The sequence below is a fragment of the Schistocerca serialis genome, chromosome 11 (assembly GCF_023864345.2).
Source record: "Schistocerca serialis cubense isolate TAMUIC-IGC-003099 chromosome 11, iqSchSeri2.2, whole genome shotgun sequence".
Classification (NCBI taxonomy): Eukaryota; Metazoa; Arthropoda; class Insecta; order Orthoptera; family Acrididae; genus Schistocerca; species Schistocerca serialis.
Window position 1 is genome coordinate 81,911,765 of NC_064648.1, and position 26,331 is coordinate 81,938,095.

General features: G+C 37.5%; 1 protein-coding gene across 6 annotated transcripts in view; it reads left to right on the forward strand.

Annotated features, from left to right (window-relative positions):
- The window catches only part of LOC126427048 (zinc finger protein 3 homolog), a 580,742-nt gene that overhangs the window by 341,973 nt on the left and 212,438 nt on the right, over positions 1-26,331 (forward strand). The window contains exon 1 of one of the 6 annotated variants that reach the window (XM_050089216.1): positions 25,556-25,685. The exons of 4 other annotated variants lie outside the window; for them this stretch is intronic. The gene's annotated coding sequence lies outside the window, so the exon portion shown is untranslated. Of the gene's footprint in view, positions 1-25,555; positions 25,686-26,331 lie in introns of those variants that run through there. One more of the 6 variants, XM_050089219.1, reaches the window with a different exon arrangement.

The window sequence follows — 26,331 nt, forward strand, 5'->3', positions numbered from 1 at the left end:
TTCTATGCAGTCAGATTGCGTACAAATACTAGTCAGGGCCAACCGTTTACGAGACACAGCGTAATCGGACATACAGCTACCAAAAATATTTGCATTGTATATAATTAAGCCCCCATGCACGTGGCGACCGCTGCTTCGGATCGTCCCTTGGAATCTTCTGATTGTAAAAATAGTAGACAGTAGTATTGTTGTAGTAATTTGTAGTTTAGTAATTGTAGTCTATATTGCATGTGTAGATTTGGTAATTGTCATTCTTCTAATGGTATTTTTTTTCAGAATTTAATTTTGTTGTCTTGTATACGCGTTTGACAATTTAGTGCAATTATTTCAATTGATCGTTAATCGTGTTTGAGGGAAACATTTCGTGTGAATGGTATTGTTGGAGATAAGGAGTCATTGTGTGTAATTTTCGTACAGTGACGAGTTTTGTATGTTTTGTAAATGATTACACGATCGATGAAAAAGGCAAAAATGATGGATAGTGAGAATGACGAAATTGTTAACATGGCGAACTCGCCAACAGAGGAAAACGGTGTGATGAATAATGAAGTGGAAAACAATGCAGTAAGTCGGGAAAATAGTCCAGAACCATTTCAAAATTTTTCTCAATCAGAAAATTCACAGAATACGAGATTTACCATAGAAGATTCTGAAATAGTATCGAACACAGATAGCCTTACAGCTATGACGAAGGAAGTTGGTTTTGTGGGAAATGTTAGGGTCGAAAGGAATTTTGAACTAGCTCATACGGAGCAGTTGATGGGTGCAATATTAAATCTGGGATCACGGTTAGACTCACTGGGATCACAGTTACGATCTGAATTAAAAACAGAGATGGGAACTTTACGATCTGAATTAAAAACTGATATGGGAACAATGGAAACACGGTTTGGATCTGAATTAAAAACAGAGATAGGAACAATTAAAAGTGAGATGGGAACTTTGGGATCTGAATTAAAAACGGATATGGGAACACTGGAAACACGGTTAGACTTACGAATAGGGACATGTTTCAAAAATATGAAAGATGAGTTAAAGAAAGAAATCAGAGAAGAAGTACAACCGATTTTGAATTTTCATAATAATAGATTAGTTGCAGTAGAGATTAGACAAAGGGAACAGGATAGAGAACAGGAGGAAAGAGATCGCGTGATAGTACAGAAATTTTCAGAGTTAAATTTACAACGTGCACACGATAAGGAGGAAATAATTGAGAGAATCGAGGAATCCGTGCCAAATGACAGATTAAATAACCTAACACAACAATATGAACAGTTATTTACCAAATGTGTCAGTACTGAAACCCGAGTCGCGACACTTACGGAAGATGTAAATAAACAGAAAGAAAAAATAGGTGACTTATCGGAAAGAGTTGAGGAGATTTCAGACAAATTGACAAGTCTTAGTTTAAATGGGGACAAAGATTCAGATGATACAGCACCATTGCCATTTGCAGAAACCGAAGAGTATCAGAACATAAATAAACATGTTGAAAATCAGGGAAAATTTAATGAACACGTTAAAAGGGAAGTTGAGGCATTACGAAAGCAAGTCAAACAGATCGAAGGCGAAATTGTAGGAAAAGACAGCAAAAGAAATTTGGAATCACAAATAGCAGAGGGGTTGGAAGAAAATAATTTGTTTCATTTATGGGATGCAACAAGAGAGCGCCAGGCGCGCGAACTTGACAATAATCGACTTTGGGACTGGGACAGACGCGGTAGGTCTTTGTCGCCACGAGGAGAAAACTTTGACTATAAACACTTTTTGACTGGTCGGAAATTTAAGATCTTCCGCAATTCTAAGAATGACATACATCCATGTTCATGGTTAGATCAATTTATGTACGCACTCCCACCAAATTGGCCACTAAGTCACAAACTGGAATTTATGTGTGGATATCTAGAAAACGAACCGGCGACGCGGATGCGCGCACTCATTAGAGATTCTAATAATCTGAATGATTTTTATCATGCATTTCTATCGGCATATTGGTTCGAAAACGCGCAAGACAGAGTCAAACATAGTCTGATTATGCAGCGTAATTTCAAACAGTCTGAGTTCCGCTCGCCGGCAGAATACTTTGAAGACATGATTCGAAAGAATCAGTTCCTGTCCAACCCTTACAGCCCGACTGAATTAATCCGCATTTGTTTGACTAAGCTGCCACAATCCATAAGACAAATTGCTCTAGCTGGAAGATGTAAAGACGACATTGAGACTTTTAAGACTTGGTTGCAAGAACTTGAGTATGACAACGACGACGGGACTTCTTGTAACTTTTTCAGTAACAGTAATTACAATAGATTTTCAGAGAAAAGAGATAGTGATCGGAACGGGCGTTATATGGGTAATTTTGAGAATGACAGACGTAACAGACAGGACAATAGATACCAGCCTTATGACAATAACAGACGTTCTAACAGAAATTACACAGACAATTATAATAACGGTAATTCGTACCGGAATGATCAATCATATGGAAACAGTAATCGGTATCATCAAGACAGAAATTATTCATACAATAATAGAAATTCTTACTACAGAAATAATCAGGGTAGTAGATACAACAATAATTTCAGAAGTGACAGTCGAGATTACAGAAGAAGTAGTTATGCAGACAGACAGGAAAACAGAAATTTTAATAACAGACACAACCCAGAATTTGCATCTAACAGACAGGAGGGACCTAATTGGCATCCTCCACGTGACAGAACTTCAGAGAGACAAGTGCAAATAGTAGAAATTGATCCGCGAAATGACGCGAATACTCAAACACGTGACGCAAACAATCGACAATGACTTGCAGCTTCGGCTTCTGGCAGCAATATAGACGGTTCAGAAAGTAATGACACTACGACTTTACACTACGTACGCCTGGAAGACATGAGAGACATTTTGTTAGACGAAAAGGAAAATAATGTAAACGCGTTTTTACATCCTGTTATTGAAGTATGTGTGGGTAAGAATAAGTTCACTGCAGTTTTAGATTCTGGGAGCCCACTGAATGTCATTAGTGAATCAGTTTTTCGTATATGTGTAAGAACTATTGCTTGTCCTATGTTACCTATTTCTAAAACTACAATTCGAGGAGCGATTTCTGGAAAAAGTGTGGAAGTCAAACAACAGACCAATTTAAATTTCATTTGTCAAGGATACGAATTTTCTGCTAATTTTATTATTGTTCCATTACTCAGTACACAAATTATATTAGGTATGGAGTTTCTTAACGCACATAAGGCAATTTTGAACTTTAAAGAAGGAAGTGTGAATTTGACTGTTGCCGGAATGCCGATATGTTTGAAATTTTTCGAGTGTTTAACAAGATCTGAGTCAGATACAAAATGTTTAAGGTTTCTTACTTCTGATGTTTTCGTTGAGCATTATGACGACAGTGTGTTTATTCATGACAATGACAATAGATACAGAGACGCGATGGATGATATAATTAATAGCGAAGAATTAATTAATGAAAAGGTTAAGAAAGCTGAAGTGCCAGATGACGTTGCAAGAGAAGAGCTGTTCCACATTTTGACTTCACATGCTACAGTATTTAGTCATCACACAGGAACTATACAAGGCTTACAATATTTATTTAAAGTAAAAGAACACACACCATTTCGGGGGAAAACGTACGCTTTTCCTTTGCCTTATAGAGACAAGGTTAAGAATGAACTTCAATACATGTTAGATCAGGGCATTATTGAGCCTGCAGTCAGTCCTTATACCAGCCCATTACACGTTGTTCTTAAAAAGGATGGGTCAATTCATTTGGTTCTGGATTCCAGACAGATAAATAATATCATCATTCCTGAAACTGACCGTCCACAAAATTTAGATGAACTTCTTCAACATTTCCATGGAATTAAAGTTTTATCCACGATTGATATGCGCGCAAGTTTTTGGCAAATAGAACTCCACCCTGATTGTAGAAAATATACTGCCTTGTTAGCCTTTGGTAACTGTTACCAGTTTCGGAAGTTACCGTTTGGACTTACTGTATCTTCAGCAGCATTCATTCGTAGCTTAAATGAAATTTTACCTGTTTATCTTCGTGACAACATTACTTCATATGTTGACGATATTCTTATTGCTAAACATTCTTGGAGTGAGCACAACAAAATTTTGGATTCATTGTTACGTATCTCTGCAAGAGTTGGCATTACAATGAACTTGGAAAAATCTGAATTTGGTCGTTCTCAGGTGAAATTTCTCGGTCACATTATTTCTACAGAAGGTATTCTCCCTGATCCAGAGAAATTAGACGCTATTCGTAATTATGCTGTTCCTACCACAAAACGTGATGTTCGTAGTTTCCTTGGTGTCTGTAATTTTCTTAGACGCTTTGTTAAATTGGACGATTTGGCCACACCTCGTTTATGTAAACTATCTGGAAAGAAATCTAATTGGTGTTGGGATGAGGAAGCTCAGTCAGAATTTGAACAACTTCGTGATGCTTTAGTTGCTGCTCCACTTCTTTCACATCCGGATTTATCTAAAGATTTTTGTTTGGTGACGGACTCATCATACAAAGGCCTAGGTGCACATTTATTTCAAGAGATAGAAGAAGACGGCGCTGTAGTACAGAAAACTATTGCATTTGTAAGTCGTGTTCTCTCTAAATCAGAAAAGAATTATTCGATAACGGAACTTGAAGCTTTGGTGGTTGTTTGGGTTTTCACAAAATTTCGCACATTTTTGTTTGGCAGACATACTAAGGTTTATACCGATCATCGAGCTCTGGAATTTCTTATGTCGACAAAATCAACTCATGGCAGATTGTCACGATGGGCGTTGTACCTACAGGAATTTGATTTTAGTATTGTTTACATACAGGGTTCTTCAAATATTGTTGCTGATGCTTTATCACGTGCACCTATGGGTTTGAAACAAAGTGCTGAAGAGAACTGCAAGGAAAACAATTATTGTTTGATGTATATTCAAGGTGTTGCATTTGAGAACTTTATTTCGTCTTCGCTCCAGGACATCGCTAAGGAGCAAAATAAGGATCCAATTTGGAAGGACATTAAGGAGAAGTGGAGGAGAAAGGAAAGCGTAGCGATTAGACAGCATTATTTAGTTCGCAATGACATTCTGTTTAAACGAAAATCGGTCGACAACTCTGTTTGGTTAGTTTGTATTCCTGATGAGTAGGTTAATAAGCTGATTTGGTATACGCATTTCAGTTATGCGCACTTTGGTCCCAGAAATGCTTTCATAAATTATTAGAAAATTGCTACTTCAGTAATATGGAAAAACGTATTCGATCTGTTCTGGCCAAATGCAAATTATGTCAAAAGGCTAAGCCGCCAACAATTTCTCACAGAGCACCGTTGTTTCCTATCATTCCAGCGAAATTAAAGGACATGGCTGCAGTCGATTTGTTCGGTCCAGTGGATCATTCTACTAATGGTTTTGCGTACATTTTCGTAGCAGTGGAGTTGACATCAAAATATGTGTGTTTTACACGGTTACGCAAAGCAACAGCTCGTTCAGTATCTAACGCTTTCATCAAACATTTTCTTAAAGAAGTTGGTCATGTTGATAAGGTTATATCAGATAATGGATCACAGTTTCGTTCTAAAATTTGGCTTCGTACTCTACGGCGTCGTAAAATTGAACCAATTTTCATTTCACTTTTTCACCCTCAATCTAACGCTTCAGAAAGATGGATGAAGGAAATCAATAAATTGTGTCGTCTTTATTGTCATCAGAATCACAGAACTTGGGATCAGTATCTTCATATTTTTCAAAACATTCTGAATGAACTTCCTAATGATTCAACTTCTTTACCGCCTATACTGATATTAAAAAACAAAGCACCGACAAATCGCATATCTGAAATCGTTCCTTTTCCGCCTTCACGGAAACTGCGGCATTCTGAAGTTGTGAACATGGCTCTGCAAAATATTGCATCTGCAGCTGCTAGAAGAGAGAAATCAGCTAAACATCCTGGTCGTTTAAAAACCTTGTCAGTTGGCCAAAAGGTGTTAATTAAGTCTCATCGTTTGTCTCACAAAGGAAAAGGCTTGTGTCGCAAATTTTTTCTGCTTTATAACGGTCCATATAGAATTCGCAAAATTATACATGATAACACTGTTGAAGTAGAAACTCTTACATCACGACGCTCTAAGGGAATACATCATATATCTAACGTAAAAATTTTCGTGGAATGACATACTTTTGAGAAACTAGCAGCTAGATGTAAACATGCAGTGAGTACAAGGGTACCGCGCTGTGTTTTGGCGGCGGCATATACTCAAAGCAACAGTCAAGTCTGCGCGCCGCACAAGGCAGTCGTTGACCGCAAACAGTTACTTCCTACGTCACGCGCCTACAGCTGATCGAGCGCTCAGTGCGAATGCACTGACAGCCGTAAACAAATACACAGTCTAAGTTCTCCGACTAAATTCAGTATAAAGCTATAGTGACTTGATGAATTATGTTATTAACATTCAGTATTTTTCAGGATACGGTTCTATAAAATATTTAAGAACTTCAGGTAAATTCTGTGCGTGTCCGACGTTAAGACGACTTGCTATCGAGAAATTTTCAGGAAGAATGTAATTTCGAAGAAGAAAGTAATAAACTTAAAAAAAGGTAACTGTTAATTGAGTTCATTTTTCAGGTAACATATTTCCACTTAGGTACGTACTTTAGACGTAAATTGCTGCTCGCAATTACGTGATTCATACTTTGTGTTAAATTTCATGTTCTATGAAATTACTTGTGAAGCGACGTGCTTGCGTACGTTAACTGATTTTGACAATGATTATTAATGAATTGGGTTGTAACTTGTGTATATTATGTATCGCTTGGCTGCACTGCTTTTTCACTGATGTAATATTTTTTAATTATGTGCCTGCTGTGCTTATTTATTTAAATTATAATTGTAACTTGATTAATTGTGCTGATGTGGTTAGGTATGTAAGTTATACTTTGTGATTTATCTGCTTGCGCCTTCATGTTTACTTATTAAGATGACATATGAACATTTATTTGCTTATGCTGGTATGATGCTAATGACCTGTTTATTACGTAAGATATATGTTTACTGCTATGCGTATGGATTGCATACTTATACATTTCTGTTTGTTGTCATAACTACTCTTTAATTTGGTGTATAGAAATGCTGATATACTGTGTACGAACATAGAGTTTAGGTCACACTATGGTATTAATTATAGATTGTTCGCTTGGCAGAGCCTCGTTGTAGGATTTGTGCTGCATCCACTTGTTGACATTCTGTTCACTACTGGTATATTTACTCGCTATTGCATGTTTTGCTTACGCTCAGCGCCTTATATTTTTAAGATAAGAAAATGAACTGCTATAATTCGACGAACGACATTAGTACAAGAAACTTCATAGAAGTCACATGAGTTGAGGTTTTATGGAAGCTGTATAAATGTATGCTAATAGGAAGGAAGCTAACGACATGACATACCAAAACTAGGTTTAGACCATTGACAGTTATTACACTGCATTTTTCGTGAGCAATTGAAATAGGAAGTGACACTTGACACAAGAAATACTCCACATGTTTGCTTCTGTTTGCCATAATTCTTGAAGTGGTGTACACACTGTGAAATATTATGATCATTCACACTCCATAACTGTACTTAATTACTGAGAGGTCATGTATGCATTTCTTTTGTTTATAATTCATAATGAGTAGAAGATTTGGGTCAGATGGATTACACAGAGGTTGTGTGTTGACAGTGTGTCTTCGGATTGTATAGGATGATGAGGTTTGCATTAGGATTTTATCTGTACTTGTACGAGGAGACTGACTAGAGGGAAGAGTTGTTATGGAAGTGAAATGATATTGACGATAAGGTTTATATGTGTCGACGTATTGAAGAGGTATTATTGAGGAATTGAGATTATGTGAAGTTGATGATTATTGGAGTTTTTGTGGACAAGAGGTAAGGTAAACGATATTGATGATAAGATTTATATGTATCGACGTAAGAGGTATTATTGAAGTATTGAGATTATGTGATGCTGATGATTATTGGAGTTTTGGTGTATAAGAGGTGAAGTAAGTGAGGTGCATATTTTTTTTTGTTGGTCTATATGGAACAAGGAGGATGAAGATAGCAGACTACAGCACTAAAGTAGAAGGAAGATTGTCTACACACACTTTGTTAAATCACTAAGCAGTATATACTTTTTTTTGAGAGAGGAAGTAATTGCATATCTTGGCTCACTGACAGTTGTTCAGCAACAGTACATTTGATCTGGCTTGGCAAACATTGATCTTGACATGATGACTATGAAATTGACTTAACTATTATTGACTGTTATACATTGCTGCCACTACTTGATACACAAGATGAACATCAAATTTTGACAGAATTGCATTTACACAGTTAACACTATTCAATTACACAGTAGTACTTAATGTGGATGAAAGATGAGTGAGTGTGTTTTGTGTGTTTTCCTTTCATAATCCTACCCACCTACCTCCTAAATATTATTTTATTTGTTTGCTGTGGCTTGCACTGACACCCATAAATATTATAGGCTTACTGATATTTGAGTATTTGTAATAGTTAATATGACAATTATCTGATATCATTTGTGTGTTTATTAGAATTTGTATGTTTAGTGTAAGAGCATTGTAAAAGCATTTGTATGTGTATTCAAACTATTGTTCATGCTTGAACTGTCTGATTAGTGATGCTGAATATTATGAACTGTTACCTGAACTTTTCAACATAATGGGTGCCACTTAGGAATGATTAATTTATGCTGATGAACTGTGTGATTAGGATAGTGAATATTATGGACTGTTACTTGTACTTTTTCTACATGATTGGTGCCACTAGGACATGTTTAATTTCTGCTTATAAACTCTGATGAACAGTGTGATCAGTGATAGTGAATATTATGGACTGCTTTCTGCACCTGTTCAACATTACTGGGTGCCACTGATGGATTGCTTCTACTGAAATAATGTCACTTATTGGTGTCTGCACCTGCTCAACTTTGCTGGGTGCCACTGATGGACTGCTTTTTACTGAAATAATGTGACTTGTTGCCGTGTGTACCTGTTAAACATTACTGGGTGCCACTGATGAACTGCTTCTACTGAAATGATGTCACTTGTTGGTGTCTGCCCCTGCTCAACATTACTGGGTGCCACTGATGAACTGCTTCTACTGAAAAGATGTCACTTGTTGGTGTCTGCACCTGTTCAACATTACTGGGTGCCACTGATGAACTGCTTCTACTGAAAAGATGTCACTTGTTGGTGTCTGCACCTGTTCAACATTGCTGGGTGCCACTAATGGAACTGCTTCTGCTGAGAAATGTGACTTGTTGCTGTGTGTACCTCTTCAACATTGCTGGGTGCCACAGATGGAACTGCTTCTACTGAAATAATGTCACTTGTTGCTGTCTGCACCTGCTCAACATTGCTGAGTGCCACTAATGGACTGATTCTACTGGAATAACGTCACTTGTTGGTGTCTGCACTTGTTCAACACTACTGGGTGCCACTGTTAGAACTGTTTCTACTGAAATGATGTTACTTCTTGCTGTCTGCACCTACTCAACATTGCTGGGTGCCACTGATGGATTGCTTCTACTGAAAAGATGTCACCTGTTGTTGTCTTTTTTGTATAAACTGATTTTTTGTGTATTGTGTGAACTCTTACGTAAAATCACATCTATGAAAAGAAGTTGTATAGCTTACTGTATTTTATATATTAGGTTACTGAAAGGTCAGTGCAAAGCCAAAATTTTGACTAATTACGTGATATTTAGGTATTAATATTATCTTTTATTTTTGTCTGTATTTTTGTGGACGAATTTGGTGGTATTTTCACCACCAATGCTGGCAAAAATACCATAAAATACTGGCCTGTGGAGGAGGGGCATATGAAAGGTGGCTACACTGAGCCACAGCGCCAGAGATTGCGCCAAAGAGTATTATTCAGCCGCCTCCACAGTGCCTGTCGTGGACTCGTAGTGGTGAGTGCTTGTTAAGAACTCGTAGCAGAGAGTGTTTGTTGAGATGTGCTAGTAGGCAGTGCTTGCTGAGATGTGATATTGGAGAGTTCTGGTTGAGATGTGGTAGTAGCGAGTCGGTGTGGAGACATTGTAATGATTAGAGTGCTTTTCATCAATATAAATTAAGGTAACAAACTACTTTTCTGTTTTTTCTCAATATTTCAATGTCCTGAATAATGCGTCATTACAGGTTCAGTCAACAAAGCATCTGGCTTGTGTTCTTGTATTAGAGTGTAATTCTGCTTTCCTTACGCAATTATAGTATTTCTATTTTTTAGTTACTTCAGTATAAATGGTATTTAAAATTTCTTGTCTTGTTGAAGAAGAACCGTGCCAGATGTGTACGTTGAGTCACACTCCCACACACAGAACAATTACACTTGTGCTCTGGTTTAGTAGGTTTTATAGTTGCTGGGGACTTAATTAATTAACTGTGTTAACGAAAATTTTCTTTCATTGTTTGTTGTTATTCTATGCAGTCAGATTGCGTACAAATACTAGTCAGGGCCAACCGTTTACGAGACACAGCGTAATCGGACATACAGCTACCAAAAATATTTGCATTGTATTTAATTAAGCCCCCATGCAATGTGTGTGGGAGAAACATTTGTCTGAAGAAATCAACGTTTCATCTGAGCAGAGAACTGCAAATACCGCAGTCAGCTGTATGGTGCATTCTACAGGAAAGTCTGTGTGTAAAGGGGCATTAGAAAACGATCCGCCACATACAGCACTTGTGACAGCCATCTGGCAGTAGAACGGATGGAATTGAGAGGAACTGAGAGAATTAGCAGACACATTATCTGCACTCAGAAAGAGAGTGCAGTTCTAGACTCCTGTGAATTGTGCATGCACAAATTTGGACATGTACATTAGATGACCACAATTTGCACATACTCAGAAGGGAGTACTCTGAATATTAGTATGATTTCTGTTTGTTGTTGTTTATGGTCTGCTGTTGTTGACATATGTGGCCAGCAGTTATAGTGCATTTAAAATTAGTGGCGACTTTAGACGTTTGGCTGACAGGAGGGGAACGTGACATCCTTACCCAGTGCTGAGGTAACACCAGTGGCGAGCTGGCTTTACCTACCACACTGTTCTGTAGTCGTGAGGTTCTGTAGTGTTCGCACTGCATTAATAAGAACAATGCAGTGTATCTGAACACGAGATTTTAAGCAAAAGTATCACCCAATAACACGTTCACTGGCTGTGAAGATAACGTTCTGCTGCAAAACATTCTTTGGAATTCGACAACAGTAATGGACGAAACACCACACTTCTCTGCTGAGATGCATAAAATTCCAACAATGCAGGGGAGACAAGTGGATATTTTGCTCTGGGTTCAAACAGCTGTTCCTTAAGATAAAGCTGAACCTAGCATGTATAAGGCGAAGTTAGTGTAACTTGTAATGCTGTACAAGCCAAAATCTCGCACTACCAGGTCGACGAACTGGCTAATGGTAAAGGGAGTAGTTTAATCAGACTTCCTCCTTATAATGCACATTTAAATCCGACAGAGAACATGGGTTTATGTGAAAAGTAATGCGACAAAAAACAACAAGAAGTTTATGTTCACTGAGGTTGAAATACTGACAAAAGAACCCACTTCAAGTGGTACATGGCAGGACTAAGCTTGAGGTGAGCCATAACAAGAAGATAGTTGAGGAGACGTTGATTCATGAAGAACTGTGATAAGTTTTGAAAAATGTGTCTTCTCTTGTTGCCATATTAAAATATGCTTGTTTGCCAAAACACAGCAGAGTTTAGAAATATTCATCTCATTAACATTCTAATATATACCAGTAACAGCGTCACAAAAAAGCCCTTTGCTTGCAAAAATGGACGTAGGAGATTTTTTATCTTGTGTATATAGTTGAGAATATGTAGAATACAAGTTTTCGATCTTCAAAACCCTCAGGACAACCTTTTCTGCCAGAAAAAGCACGAAATTTTGCCACTTTTCCAGATTTTCTCCAATTAATCGAAAATTATGCATCCTACTAAAAATTTATCATTACAAAAATGAAAGCGCATTCAATTATTCTTTGAATGACGGTTAAATGTCAAAATCTGTGCAGCCGTTTGGCTACAGTCAATTGTCAAATTTCGGTCATTTCTTCCCAACTTGGTTCGAAAACCGGTTCCAACGCCTTAGCTTAGAAAGAGCCCCTCAAAATTTAAAATATCAAGTTATTAAGGTTGTAGAGCATGAAACTTCATGTTACAAAAGCATCAAGTTTCTCAGTTTTCGACAATATTAATCGTCTTGGGGTTCAAACGGAACAACAGCATCTATTTTATAAGGGTTAAGTGTGCATGGGACTTTAATTTGCAAGCAGTGTGTAGTCATTCGAGTCAGGTATCTTTTAATTCAAGTTTCATCACTTCGTCAACAATATTTCGCTTTGCCTAGGGAAGTCTGCTAAGGTTCTCCCAATGGGCATCAATTTCCTAACCACAACAAAAGCAATGTTTATTAAAATCAAATACCTTCTCGTATGATCGAAGATTTGAAGCTGGCTGAAGTTGAAGTGCACAGTTCTTGTCGGAAGAAGCACAAGAATGCTAACATGATTAGATCATCTTTGACAATATAAATAAACAAAAGGCCTTGCAAATTTACTCCCAAGAGATGCTCATATTGGAAGACTGAATGGATGCTGCTGAATTCAACAAATTTACATCTGAAGGCTACTTCACCATTAGGAGAAGTGTTAAATTTTATGGTGGCATATGGTCTGATACGACGATAGAGCAAACTTTAATGAGGACAATGAAAGCGAAAGGTGGCTCAATTCACGGATGGGGGTTATCAGATTCTTTGCTCTTAAAGTGGACTTCAGGGATGGAAACCTTACAGGAGATTTGTAAAAAAATTAAAACATTCTCTGGTATATAAGAAGGAACAAGCGAGCAACATGTAGATTCAAGAGCCTCACGCACAGATGGAAATGTAGCAGACAATGACAATCTGAATAATTGGTTGTTAAAATATCAATCTTTTCCAAAATATAATGTGATTATGTCAATAAACAGTGGAGTAATTGGTGATGAATGGGTGAACTTTCATGAGTTATTAGTAGAGGAAATCAAACGGATCACTGGAATGAAAAGAGAGAACTTGAAGAACATCTCATTTCAACACAGCACCAAGGTGCCTTACCACACTTGCGTCCTGCACTAGGGCACTCAAGATAGGGAAGAGGAGGATTTATACCATAAGCTCATTAACATTGTTTTACAGACTACATGTTACCAAGCAATCTGATAAAGATGTGAAGTTCTGTTCCTCATTTGAACTTTCCCCATCCCCCATGTCGTTGTTCACAGAAGATGGTCTCAATAAGGGTACCAAACCATATCGCTATGATGCATTCACACCTCTCCAACAGATGAAGTACCCAAAATAAAAATCCTTGTTGTGAATGAAGGTCACCTACTCCATAAGGTTGCTTGGCACATCAAAGAAAAGTTTGGAATCATCTGTACGAAATATTTTGAGGACGGAGATATTAAAATGGAACAGGCAGAAGAAGTTGCGGATTCATTAATTGTGAAAACGGCTATTTCCCAAGTTGCTGAGTCTGACAGTGTGGCAGTCGTGAGCGAGTACAGTCACTTGCTTGTTCTCCTAATGGGTCGACAAAACAACTACAACAACTTGTGCTTCCATAAGCAGGGAAGAAGGAAAGTAAGCTGGAGTGTGATACTCCAGTAATTCTTTCACTTTGTATCCTGAATCTGCATTTTCAGTTATGCCTTACAAGACGCGCTACCACATCTTCTACTATTTTTGGCGAATGAAACAGGAAATTAATAAGCCTTGTGGAGCAACAGCCACACATCAAAGTGCAAGGTGCTGAATTCGTTAACACCTTAGGCCCTCGAGAAGTTATAGCACAGGTAGGAGAACAGCTGACATTTGCACTGTTATGGAATTCCAACTGTGTAACTTTCTACGAGCTTTTCGTAAAGTCTTCCAGAAAAAATCTCCCAAACTTGAAAGGCTACTGGCAGCATCGGACACAGCAAGGCCCCACTCATTGCGATCCTACCATCAGGTGCAATCTTGGCTGGGGAAGAAAACTCATCCATGCCAGCTGGGCTGGAAGGAAAAGTTATCAGGCTTGTTTCCCATGGTGATGAGGAAAGATGTGGCAGCACTCACGGTACTGAAGATGGTTTCCTGAACTTGCAAAACAGGATGCACAGCAATACGTGAATGTCACAAATATGGACAGAACTACTCCTCGACGAGAAAATACTGTTGTGGCTTATCTTGCGTGAATGCCCCAAAAATTGTGTTCGACGAGGGTGAGGAAAGGATCGAAGATAACTTACAGAACAAGTAAGTGGTGAAGGTGACATAATGGATCCTGAAGATTGGACACTGGACTGGTAACTGCCGCAGTCTGGGAGACTCGATAGAATTGAGATTTGTCACAATGTGAATCACTGTTATTTAAATTCGGCTTTCTTAAATACTCTCATGCCCTTTTATTTGTTCATTTGTACACACTTGTGTATTACTCGTACATAAACACATACTGGCCATTACTACGTACTTGGTTTTCATTTTAGCAACCCACTGCCACCAATAAAGTGATGGATAAAAATGAATAAAGATACACACAAATGAAGAAACATGACAAGATGTATATAGAAACACATATGTGCTCATTAGAGAGCCGTCTTCCCACTGGAAATTCATTTCATTGAATAACTTTGCTTGAAAAAAAAAAAAGAGACCTTTGGTTTCAATAGTATGAACACTTTATAGTGACTAAAACTGCAAAACTAGATGCTTTCGTAACATGAAATTTCATGCTCTACAACTTTGATGATGTTTACCATTTGGAGTGGGCATTTTTGAGTTACAGGAGCTGAAGACGACTTTTTAGACCAGTTGCTAAAAATGAACGAACTTTGACAACTTACTGCAGCCATATGGGTACACCGACATTGGCATTTACGTAATCATTCGATGTAAAATTTAATGCTCCTTCATTTTGGTAATAGTTAAATTCTGAGTAGGATACATAGTGACCGAGTAATAAGGGAAAACCCGAGAAATGTAGCAAAAGTTTGTGGTTTTCTGTCCACAGAAATTGTCCTGAGGGTTTTGGAGGTCGAAAACGTGGATTCTACATGCTCTCAACTATATGCACGAGATGAAAGTTCTATCTCAGATTTTGCAACCAAAAGCATCCCGTTACTGGACTAATACAATTGAAATTGCGGCAGAATAATGACATAGTGGATTATTAAACTAACAACTAAGTGCAAGTCAGGTCAATAGTTTGTGGAACAGCCGAGTCTCAGTATAGAGATAAACTTGTAACTTATTTGCTTGTACTGTTACAAAACCTACACCAGTTCTCGTTTCACAAGTTATCTATGGTTCTCAATAATTGCATTATTTAATTGAAAAACCTGGAGTCCCTCGAATGTCGAGGCAGAAATGGAAGTTTCACATATTAAATATATGCCAAAACGCTCTCGTGCTATCATTTGCAGAAATCTTGTTTCGGTATCACAGACCATTTATGAGGTACGAGGAAATTTTGAATATGTCGTTCTAGTTTCTCACTGATACACGAGTTCGTGATGGAGAGATTTAAATACATTCTATTTTATCGAGATTGGAAACAGACAGCGATATACTTCCAAGTTTAAAGAATGATTCAATATATTATCTACATTTAATACACAGCAACATGTAATCTGACACGAACCAAACACAGATTCATAGCGGTACCTATTTTTCACTGCAAACTAAGAATTTCTTGAATAGTTTACCTACTAGCGAAATATCACAATAAATATAACCATTAACGAAATGCTAGATGGTTATTCATGAAGCGGGCGATTTAAGCTATGAGATGCGCGAGAATGAGCATTTACTACCGAATAGTTTCTTTAAAATCGTTTCAGAAAGATCGCAGATTGGCCGGCTTGAGCGGCAGTTAAGCGAGCCTGACTGGTTCTGCGCCGAGCAGGTCTGTACTGGCATTACACTGTGGTCACCTGCTAACCCACCCAGCACACACTGGTAGACTGCACTTCCCTCCACTCGCTCTGTAGTGAAGTGTCGAGAGTCGCCACTTATTTTAAACGCACTTAAAATTCAGGTTTCCATAGGGTAAATTTACCACAGTTTTCAGTGATTAAATTTTCATAAATGTAATAATTAAACAAAAGCGATATTTTGCCAACAAACTTTCTTTTAGACAAATTGTCACAGGAAATCAGTCTTTGTACTGATTGTTTCGTATCCTACAAATAGAAAGAAATAGACAAGCATTTAGCGGTCTAAATCATGTGTTTGGTGAGGAAACGTGTCTGTATACAGTCATCGGCACGTCGGCAAACGTTTAGTTCTGAGTAATTAAGTATATAACATTATATGTGTACTTTCGTTTTCTATATGTAGTGCCATAATTGCTGGAAGGTCACATTTGATTTGATTTCATCTTTTGCTGTATTTCAACATGCCAGGAAGAAGAAACTGGCAAGAGTAGGTGAGAGTGTTCGATTAAAAAATGAGTAAAAAATGATTTAATGGACCCTTCTGGCTAGATGAAAGTGTCTAACATTACGGTATCAGTTGAGTGAATTACTTCTTGTATCATCGACAGCCGCTTGTCGAAATAAGCCGCCCCATTCCCACAAAGTTTCAGAATTCCTGCAGATCTGTGTCAGTTCCTTCAGCAATAGGGAATACATGCCATCAACTTCCACCCTTTTTCCCAGCATGGTTTCATCCCCACAATATCTGCCTTGTGGTCATCATTACACTGCCCTAACCCTATGAGTGACAAATACTGCCTGTCCAGTAGACCCAAAAACAACTGCATCCTCCAAGTGCATAATGATGTAACAGTGCAGTTCATACAAACATATTCTTGTGATTCCATATGTCATAACTTGAAGCAAACAGTTAAGCCGATAATTCAGAACAGAAATAATATAGTTCTATGATAGTTACATAAGAGAACAACAATTACATAATAAATAATAATAACAAGAAATAGAAACAATTACTTAATAAATAGAAACTTCTAGTTCTCAGACATTTTGAATTCGAATGAACACCTTTACAAGAAATCAGACAGCCCACTTCAAGATTTGCACATAATTACCATCTAGTGTGAACGCCTGGACTTACACCAGGACTACTCTGTCTGCATGATATAATCAAGTGACAGTAACCAATGTGCAGTTCCAAACATGTACGCTTGGGGCTCTGCTGCATAGGCCTAGGACTACATCTTAGGTACATCATGTAATACAGGCTTAAAACCATACCAGCTACAAGCGACGACTTCAAGTGACAACAAGTGGAAGACAGTTTTTGACAATGTTTATTTTCGGTGATGAAGCCAAGTTTTGTGTGTCTCGAAAGGTAAATCATACACATGAGATTATAGAAAAAATTCGTGGTTCACCTAACATTAACGTCTTTTGTGCCACGTCCTCTTCAAAAGTTTACAGACTACTTTTCTGCCTGGAGAAAACCGTGCCTGATTTCGTGTGCCTACACACACTGCAGCTGTGGCTTATGCCAGAAGTACAGCAAGCAAGTGAAGGGTTCATTTTGCAACTACAAAATGCTCCACCTTACTTTCTTTCAGACATTTATGATTATCTCAATGCCGAACTGCCTCAGTCTCGTAATGCACATGGTTCCCATTGTCACCCTCTTCTCCAGTAGCCCCCCCCCCCCACAGTCACCTGACTTAGCTTCATATGATTTCTTCTTATGGGGTTAAGTCAAAGATCACCACATTCCTGCTTCCATTGCCACTTAATTTGGAAGAGTTGAAAGGAAGGACTAATATGGTCGCTGACAATGTAATTGGTAATGTAGATAGAAACTGCCTTGGACAGATTTAAAAGCACAGAGAACATGACATTATGGCATAAAACAGAAAATTCAGTTTCCAGTTCTTCAGAAGGATGAGAAATGCACTGAACTCTTCCTGGGACTGACATGAAAGAACGCAAAAAACCGATTTAAAAAAATGGATTGGGGTTGTATGCCACACAGTGATAAAAATTTCTCTGTATTCCTATCTGATAGTAAATACATAGCAGATGATATGTATATCTGACACTGAAAAATTTCACACGAGTATTAGTCATGAGCAGCATGACACCAGTAAATGATGTACTCTAGAACTAGTCAACCTTAGAGTACTGCTAATTATTTTGAGCAGCTTGAGCTAATATGAAGAGACTAACACATTTTTATTCTTTCATTTTTCTACAGTGCGTTTGTGGAGAAAGACGTGTTGCCCTGAGTGGCATGTGGCAGAGACCAAGTGAACTAGTTGTGACATGTTTACCACAAGCAGCCAGAGATGCTAAACAGCACTATGAATTTTGAGTCAAAAGGTTCCAACATGTCCTTCACTCTTTATATTAATGTAAACAGTGGTATAAATGTGCACTCTTGCTATACATTACGAATTTTAACAACTGAGAAGTATCAAAAGAGTGCTGTGAAGACAAGTTTCACAAGTTGCATTTTAGCTGTGTACGTTTTTACTTGCGACAATTCTGTTTGTAATGAACTTTTTCTCAAACCTGTGTGGAATATGCAATCCGATCTCCACTCAAATGTAAACATTACATGAGTGATGAATGCACAATGGAACATGATGTAGACCCGAACAAGTTTTTAAAGATCTGAAGGTGACAATCTTAGCTGTTGAAACCAGTCAATAAGAAACTGTTTAGATCGAAATCTTGCCTATAGACTATTTCTATGAAGTACATAGAGATCGCTGATTCTCATTTCTCATTATAAAAAAATTCGGAGAAATTATATGCCAGTTTAAGCTTAGGGAACAGATGTATAATGAGCAGGCTGCTGGAAATATGGGATGAAATATCACAAAGGTGCCATTAGAAAACAAATTTTGTGAACAAACAAAACAAAAATTTTGTACAGCTGCTTGATATGTATTTACGTAGAAATCTATAACTGGCTGTAGTACCTTTCCAATATAAGGAAACTTTTGAAAGTGGAGTCTTTTTAATTGACATTAGCAAATTAGAATAAAAAGTGATTGATGAACTTTTGTCATAGACTTTCTTCTACCAGTATAAAGCTTACAGTAGACGCTGAAGTTAACAAAACACACAGACTTGGAGAGGAACAAAGCACAAACTGAGTGTGACTTTACCTTCTGGATTCTTTGCTCGACTTTATTTCTAAAGTAATTTATAGTAAAAATGTGAAAATAAGCAGTTAAATATTCATCTAATGCACTTTGCACATTTCTTTAACACAATTATTTTCTTACAACATTATAATGTTTTCTGTCATTGCTAGCACTTTTTTAAAGAGGACATTTAAGCTTCATTTGTCTTCTTATTTCGTTTTTTCCTGATGATCGGAGTTCCATGTGACTTTTCAATATAAATACTACATTACTTGTAACAATTATTAACAAAAGGTTTACATGAAGTAATTGTATTTTGAATGCTATTTATCGCTTCCTGAAGCAAAATTAAATCAATCCAAGAATAACAATAATTACCAACTGATGAAACTGTTACTGTTCTGCCACTTGCTGTGGCGTCGCTTTGGTTGCACGTCACTCCTGCACCCCACATCGGTTAAATAAGAGCAAATATTGAAGTTACTCTATAACGAATTTGGAATTATGCTTCGTGCAAGTGCACTTAAAGACACTCTAATACAATTCATTTGCATTGTTAAAAACTACACTTAATCTCTGTAATCTCGTTCATTTCCTATATTAAAGAGTATACATAATCTGAAGTTATACTGTCACCAGAAACCTCCTTACTTCCTTCCTCAAATCCACTAGGTCAGTGTCTAATGCTTCGTACTCTGTAATGGAGACATAGGGCATCTGTGTACACTCATATTTAAATAGCCACCACCTGGTGGCGAGCGTGCCACAGGGAATTGCACAAGCCTCTTTGTGGAAACAATAAGGTCACTGGCCAACAATTAGGACATACATTAAAACAAGAAGTGGACTTTCATGGAAGCATATTTACATAACCAGTACAAACCAAAACTTTTCATTGTTTGATATTTTTTGAATCTCTTCAGGGTGGTCTGTTTCCGCTATCATTTTACTCGAATTGTTTACAAATGAATCACTGTCATTATAAAGACTATTGTCATGGAAATTGTTGTTGTTCTGGTTTTCACTTTAAGATTTCTGTACAAGCTCTACACTGTCTACCTCAGAGAGGAATGTATATGAAGAATTAGCCATTTCACACCAACTTACTTGGACTTTGTAATTACAACTTTTCTCTCAACATTATGGCTATAGTTCGACACTGAGTTAACACAGACTTCCCTAAATAGGAAGCAGTCAGGTTCGAGAATGGGGCATGTAAGAGCTACGAAAAGCAATATTTAGAATATCGATCGCCACTGGCCATTGGAGTGGGAAGGATTGAGAGCATTGAAGCTGCCAACCCTAAAATCCGAATATACCGCCAATACCGTATTTAGTTTCACCATTTGTAGAAATGAGTGAGCTAATGTGAAAGTACAAATCACCTTCCATTAACTATCCAATAATACTTGCTTACTCAGACAGAAATCTTAACTGTGCATCATATAATTGGACAGCATAAACAATATAAATTAACACTGATGTGCCCACAACCGCAGTGGCCAAACGTTTCATTGCTAGCAACGCGAAATGTAGAAATTAAATATTACATTCCTGTTAATATACACATCATATAGTCACAGTCAGGGCACATGCTGTTTGGAATAAAAACACGCATGATGTTGTCAAAGTTACTTGGTGCTTACCAATAATGAAATAATTGTCCACATCTTTTTCTTTTTTTGGCTTAAGTATGGTAACATTATTATTGTGATCAGACTTTCACAACTGTCTCTCCGCATTTCAAAGAATATATAGGATATTTTTCAACATGCACACAAAATTAACTAATAATTTCTTTTAGTAGGCTATAATATAACTTATTTACAACCATACAGTTGCAACATAATTTTTAGAAATAAGTCTGTATGGGTGCCAGTTGGACTGGCAGACACACCACTTCCAGTGGCTGTAACACAACAAACAGTACTAAAACCGACACTTTTTGTAGAGATCTTTGATATAGTCTATACTGAATCTGCATATTGTCCTAATACACAGGTATAAATATCAAAGCTACCAATACTGCATACTAGCTTCAGGAGCACTGAAACCATAATGGCAAGTGCTCGATTTACATCTGACACTAATTAGTGTGGGTGAATGAAAGTGGTGCAAAATAGTTAAAACGACTTTATCTTTTATGACATAACTAAAAGTGGCTTCAATTGAGTGATGCCACAGTAATTGGGGTGCTGCAATTTCTGCATGGTTACACAGTTTTCTATATGGCGTCTGTGTCAACTGAAATTATTGAGGCAGGTATTATGTAGTAGTATAGAGCGTGGCATTCGAATAATTAATTACACATGAAAGAAAATGCAAAAGATACCAAAACGGATTTCAGGCAGGAATAAAATGGAAATCACACATTCACCTTTAAAAGAATTACCATTCAAACCTGAAATTTGTTTTATAAATCATTTCTGAATTACAAAAACAAATTTAGAGTACTCCTTGAATCATGTATCAAGCTCCTTTTAAAGATGAGGAACACAAATTTTGGACGCAAACCCAGTTTGCCTGAAACTGCAGGTGATAGATACTGGCATGTCAGCGTTATAGTGCCTCTACACTAACCTCAAAAATACACTTTTGGGGTACTTACATGAGATGCTGGATGATGTTTACAGAAGTAGCAATCATAATAAAATTTCTATCTGTGGGCCACTTTCTAATAACAAGAACAAATGTTGCATAGTTGTAGAGCTGCATATTGGACACCATTTAAAAATCCGATACTCATATTAAAGATGCATTATAAGTTCGAGTGAAACTGCAAATGACACTTCGATATTTGACATGTGGCATTTACCTGTTATCTCTCCAATATTTATATCATGTCCCCAAACACAAATTTTTAAATTCTTGCATGTTCTGTTCCATGTTGTGTACTATGACCAGAAGAAACAATTGAGAGCTAATATTTTTTCATCCTTGCACCCAATGTCAGTTAAAAATGACAAAACAATAATGTTACTCTATAATAAATTTTATAGTTATGCTTTGTTCAAGTGCACTATAATATAATTGAACATTGAATATCCATGTTCCTGTATTAAAAGCTAGAGTCAAGTTGAAAGTATGTTGCCAACAGTAACCTTCTTTACTTCCTTTTTGTGCCTGATAGCACAGATATGATACATTTCCACCACATAGATTAACCATTTTTGCTCATATATGCAATCTCAGAAAACTTTAGCTATGAAGAACTTCGAAAGTAGGAAGTTGATATATGCTCCTACTGAAATAATTTAACTAAAAACATACATATCATGTTGTAAGAATTGCTTGGTATTCACCTTGTACACAACCTACAGAATGATACCACACTTTATATCTTCTTGTTGTCTCAATGGCTAAGCAGAGTAATAACAGTATTTCTACCCAACTTTCTCAGATTATCACAACATATTTTAAAGAAAATACAATTTGTTTTTCTAACAAAAAAAAACAAGCAAACACCATCCAAACAGGCCTTGAAGGTTCAATAGTACTGACTGGCCGACATGTCAGCCTCAGTCTTTAGGCATCGTCAGATGGGGATATGGAGGAGCACATGGTGAGTACACCACTCTCCCAGCCATCGTCAATTTCCGTGAGCAGCTTTTGTAGACACATAAAATAAAATAACAGGTTTCTAGAGTACAATTTTTTTCATGTAGTGCCAAACATTTTCAGCAAACAATCTTTTTAGGTGCCAGATAAATCTGTACACCCGCCACTCTTCGAAGATTTTAACGATTTGTTATGTTCATTGATTTAGGAATAGTGATTAATTCTTATTTTGGCTTTTGGCACAAATAAATGACAACTGTAGACAATTTCACGTGTACCTACATCAACATATATGCTCTGTAGGCCAGCCTGAAGTCAATGGTACAGGGTATGTCCAAATACCAGTTATTAGTGTTTCTTCCCATTTCATTCCCTTGGAACATGGGAAGCATGCCTGTTTGAACGCCTCTGCATGTGCTGTAATTAATCTAATCTTTCCCTCACTATACCTATGTGATTGATACATAAAGGGTTATAATATATTCGCATAGTCATCATTCAAAGTCGGTTCTCGATACTTTGTTAGTAATCTTTCTTAGGATAGTTTATGTCTGTCTTCAAATGCTGCAGTTCAGCTTCTTCAGCATCTCTGTGATATTTTCACAAAGCTCAAACAAACCTGGGTCCATTTGTGCTGCCCTTCTCTGTATACTTTCAATATCCCCTGTTAGCCCTTTCTGGGACAGATCACACACACTTGAACAATATGCTAGAACCAATCACATGACTGATTTGTAAGCAATTTCCTTTGTAGACTGATTGCACTTCCCCAGTATTCTACCAATAAACTGGAGTCTACCCTCTGCTTTTGCACCGACTGAGCCACCTCATATCCCTACAAAGGGTTATACCCAGGTATTTGTATAGCTCGCCTCATTGGTATTATAGTAATAGGATAGTACACTTTTTCGTGTTGAAGTGCACAGTGTTATGTTTCTGATCATTTAAAGCAAGTTGTCAGTTATTACATGCCTTTGAAATCTTATCACGATCTGGCTGAAAATTTACACAGCTTCTTTCAGACAGTACTTCATTATGGATGACTGCATCATCTGCAAAAAGTCTGAAGTTACTGTTAATATTGTATGCAAGGTCATTAATATACGCTATGAACAGCAAGAGCCTAACACACTTCCCTGGGGCACATCTGAAGTTATTACTACATGTAACGACGACTCTCCATCCAAAATAACATGCTGCATCCTCCCCACCAAAATTCTTCATTCCAGTTGCAAAGTTAAATTAATACTCCATATGAATGTACTTTTGATAACAAGCACAGGTGTGGTACTGAGTCAGATGCTTTTCGAAAATCAATAAATACTGCATCTACCTGACTGCCTTGATCCAAAGATTTTAGTATGTCACGTGAGAAAAGAATGAGTTGGATTTCACATGACTGATATTTTCGGAATCCTTGCTGACTGGCAAGGAGGAGGTAATTCTTTTCGAGATACCTCATCATGTTTAGGCTCGGAGTATGTTCTAAGATCCTAAACCAAATGGATGTCAAGGATGCTGGACTATAACTTTGTGGATTACTTCTACTACCATCTTATAGATGGACGTGACCTGTGCTTTCTTCAAACTACTAGGCGCCATGTTTTGTTTGAGGCATCTGTGACAGATTTTAGTTAGAAGGGGGGCTAACTTAGCGTAAATTCGGTGTAGAATCTGACAGGGATTCCATTGGGCCCTCGAGCTTTACTCAAGTATAACGATTTCAGTGGTTTATCAGCACCACTGACACTAGTACTTACTTCCCTCATCTTTTCAGTGTTATGAGGACTAAAGTGGGACATTTCTCCTGGGTTTTTCTTTGAAATGGAAAATCTGAAAACAGAGTTAAGCATTTCAGATTTTGCTTTGCTACCCTCAGTTTCAGTTCCTGTTTCCTTCGCTAGGAACTGGACAGTAACTTTTGTGCCACTAACAGCCTTTACATACCACCAGAATTGCTTTGGGGTTTGTGAAATATCATTTGACAACAATGCCCGGTAATTCCTCCCCATCAGTACGTGAGGTCTGCCTGGTCTCGGTTTATCTATGTTTATTCTTTCATAGCTCCACGTCAGAGTCACAGCATCGATATTCGACGTGGGCAGCTGACACAACATTTGACAATATTCTGCTGCGGCAGTCATTGAAAGCCTCACACATTGATCTCTTGACAGACAAATGCGTTTTATTCAGCAATTCTCTAGCTGCAGCTCTATGCTTTGTTTTACATCTATGACACAGTAGTCTCGATTTCTTTAGCTGTGTCTTTACAGTAACTGTATACTGTAGAGATTGCCTCCCATTATGAACTGTTCTACTGGGTACATATCTGTCCAGCGCATGCTCAACTATTCTTTTAAACTTGAGCCAGCATTCCTCTACATACTGCTGCCCTGTGCTTAAACTTTCAGTTCCTCATAGAGATACGACACTACTAATTTTTTTATGTACTTTACTGAATACTGTTTCACTTATTCTTTGTACTCTGTTAGTCATTTGCTGCCAGAGCCATATCAAGTTCACTGATGTGGACATCCTCAAAGAGGTTAGGTCTATTTGTTGCCGTTAGAAACAATATATTTTCATCATGAGTTAGGTTCCTAACTGTCTGTTCTAGTTAGTTTTCAGAGAAGGCAACGGGACCCATGACCTCACTGTTTGGTCTCCTCCCCCAAATTAACCAACAAACGACTTTAATTTTTTTCCTAGCAGATATGCAGCTCTGATTCCAAGAATGTTAGAACGACCTCTGTGGTAGGTTTTTTCTTCCGCATTTATTGACTTTGACCACAGCAGCAGATGGTTGTAGACTTGTAGAGTTTAGTAGTTCGTGTCATACGTTTGTACGGTATTATGATGCGTTTTCTGTGTAACATGTAAGTGATTTGATGGTGGAGACAGGAAATCACGGAAAGACGCATATTGAGTGTGGCGGTAAGTCAATACTTAATTATCATTACAGCTAACTGCCTCGAATGAAGTAGTTTGCCAATGCCTTGTAATGATGCTATCGTAACTGTTCGTACAGTTATTATATCGGTTTAATTACATTAATTGTGCACATTTGAATGACAAGTTTGTTCCACATTTAATTCTTGTATCATCTTTGGCGCCTCTGGTTATGGTTTGAGATAGCCTCAGAATTTAATAGGTAATTATTTCAGGTTATGTGCATCAGAACCAAACACTTGTTATTTTCAGTGAGCTTAAGTTTCCGCATTGCGAGCAGGAGGTGACTAGTGTTTAGACAAACATATTAGTGCACATTACGTACCTGTGTTGTTCGGCAATTACGAAAAATACCAGATCGACGTGTTGGTATGTAATATGCTTGCTGTTTTCGTTTTGTCCGATAAAATTGCTAAATGTTTCCCGTGATTTAGCAAAAGAACCGCCAGAAATTTTGATGTTGTCTGTAATTACCGGAAAAGTGTCTATATGTGGTGGTTAGAGAAAGTGCAGGTCAATGTGAAATACTTGGTCATTGACGATAAAAGGCCCTCATGAAGTTCACACGCCCGCTGCATTCGTATTGTTATATTTACTTGTGCATGCGAAGTTCGGTAACAATATTTGTGAA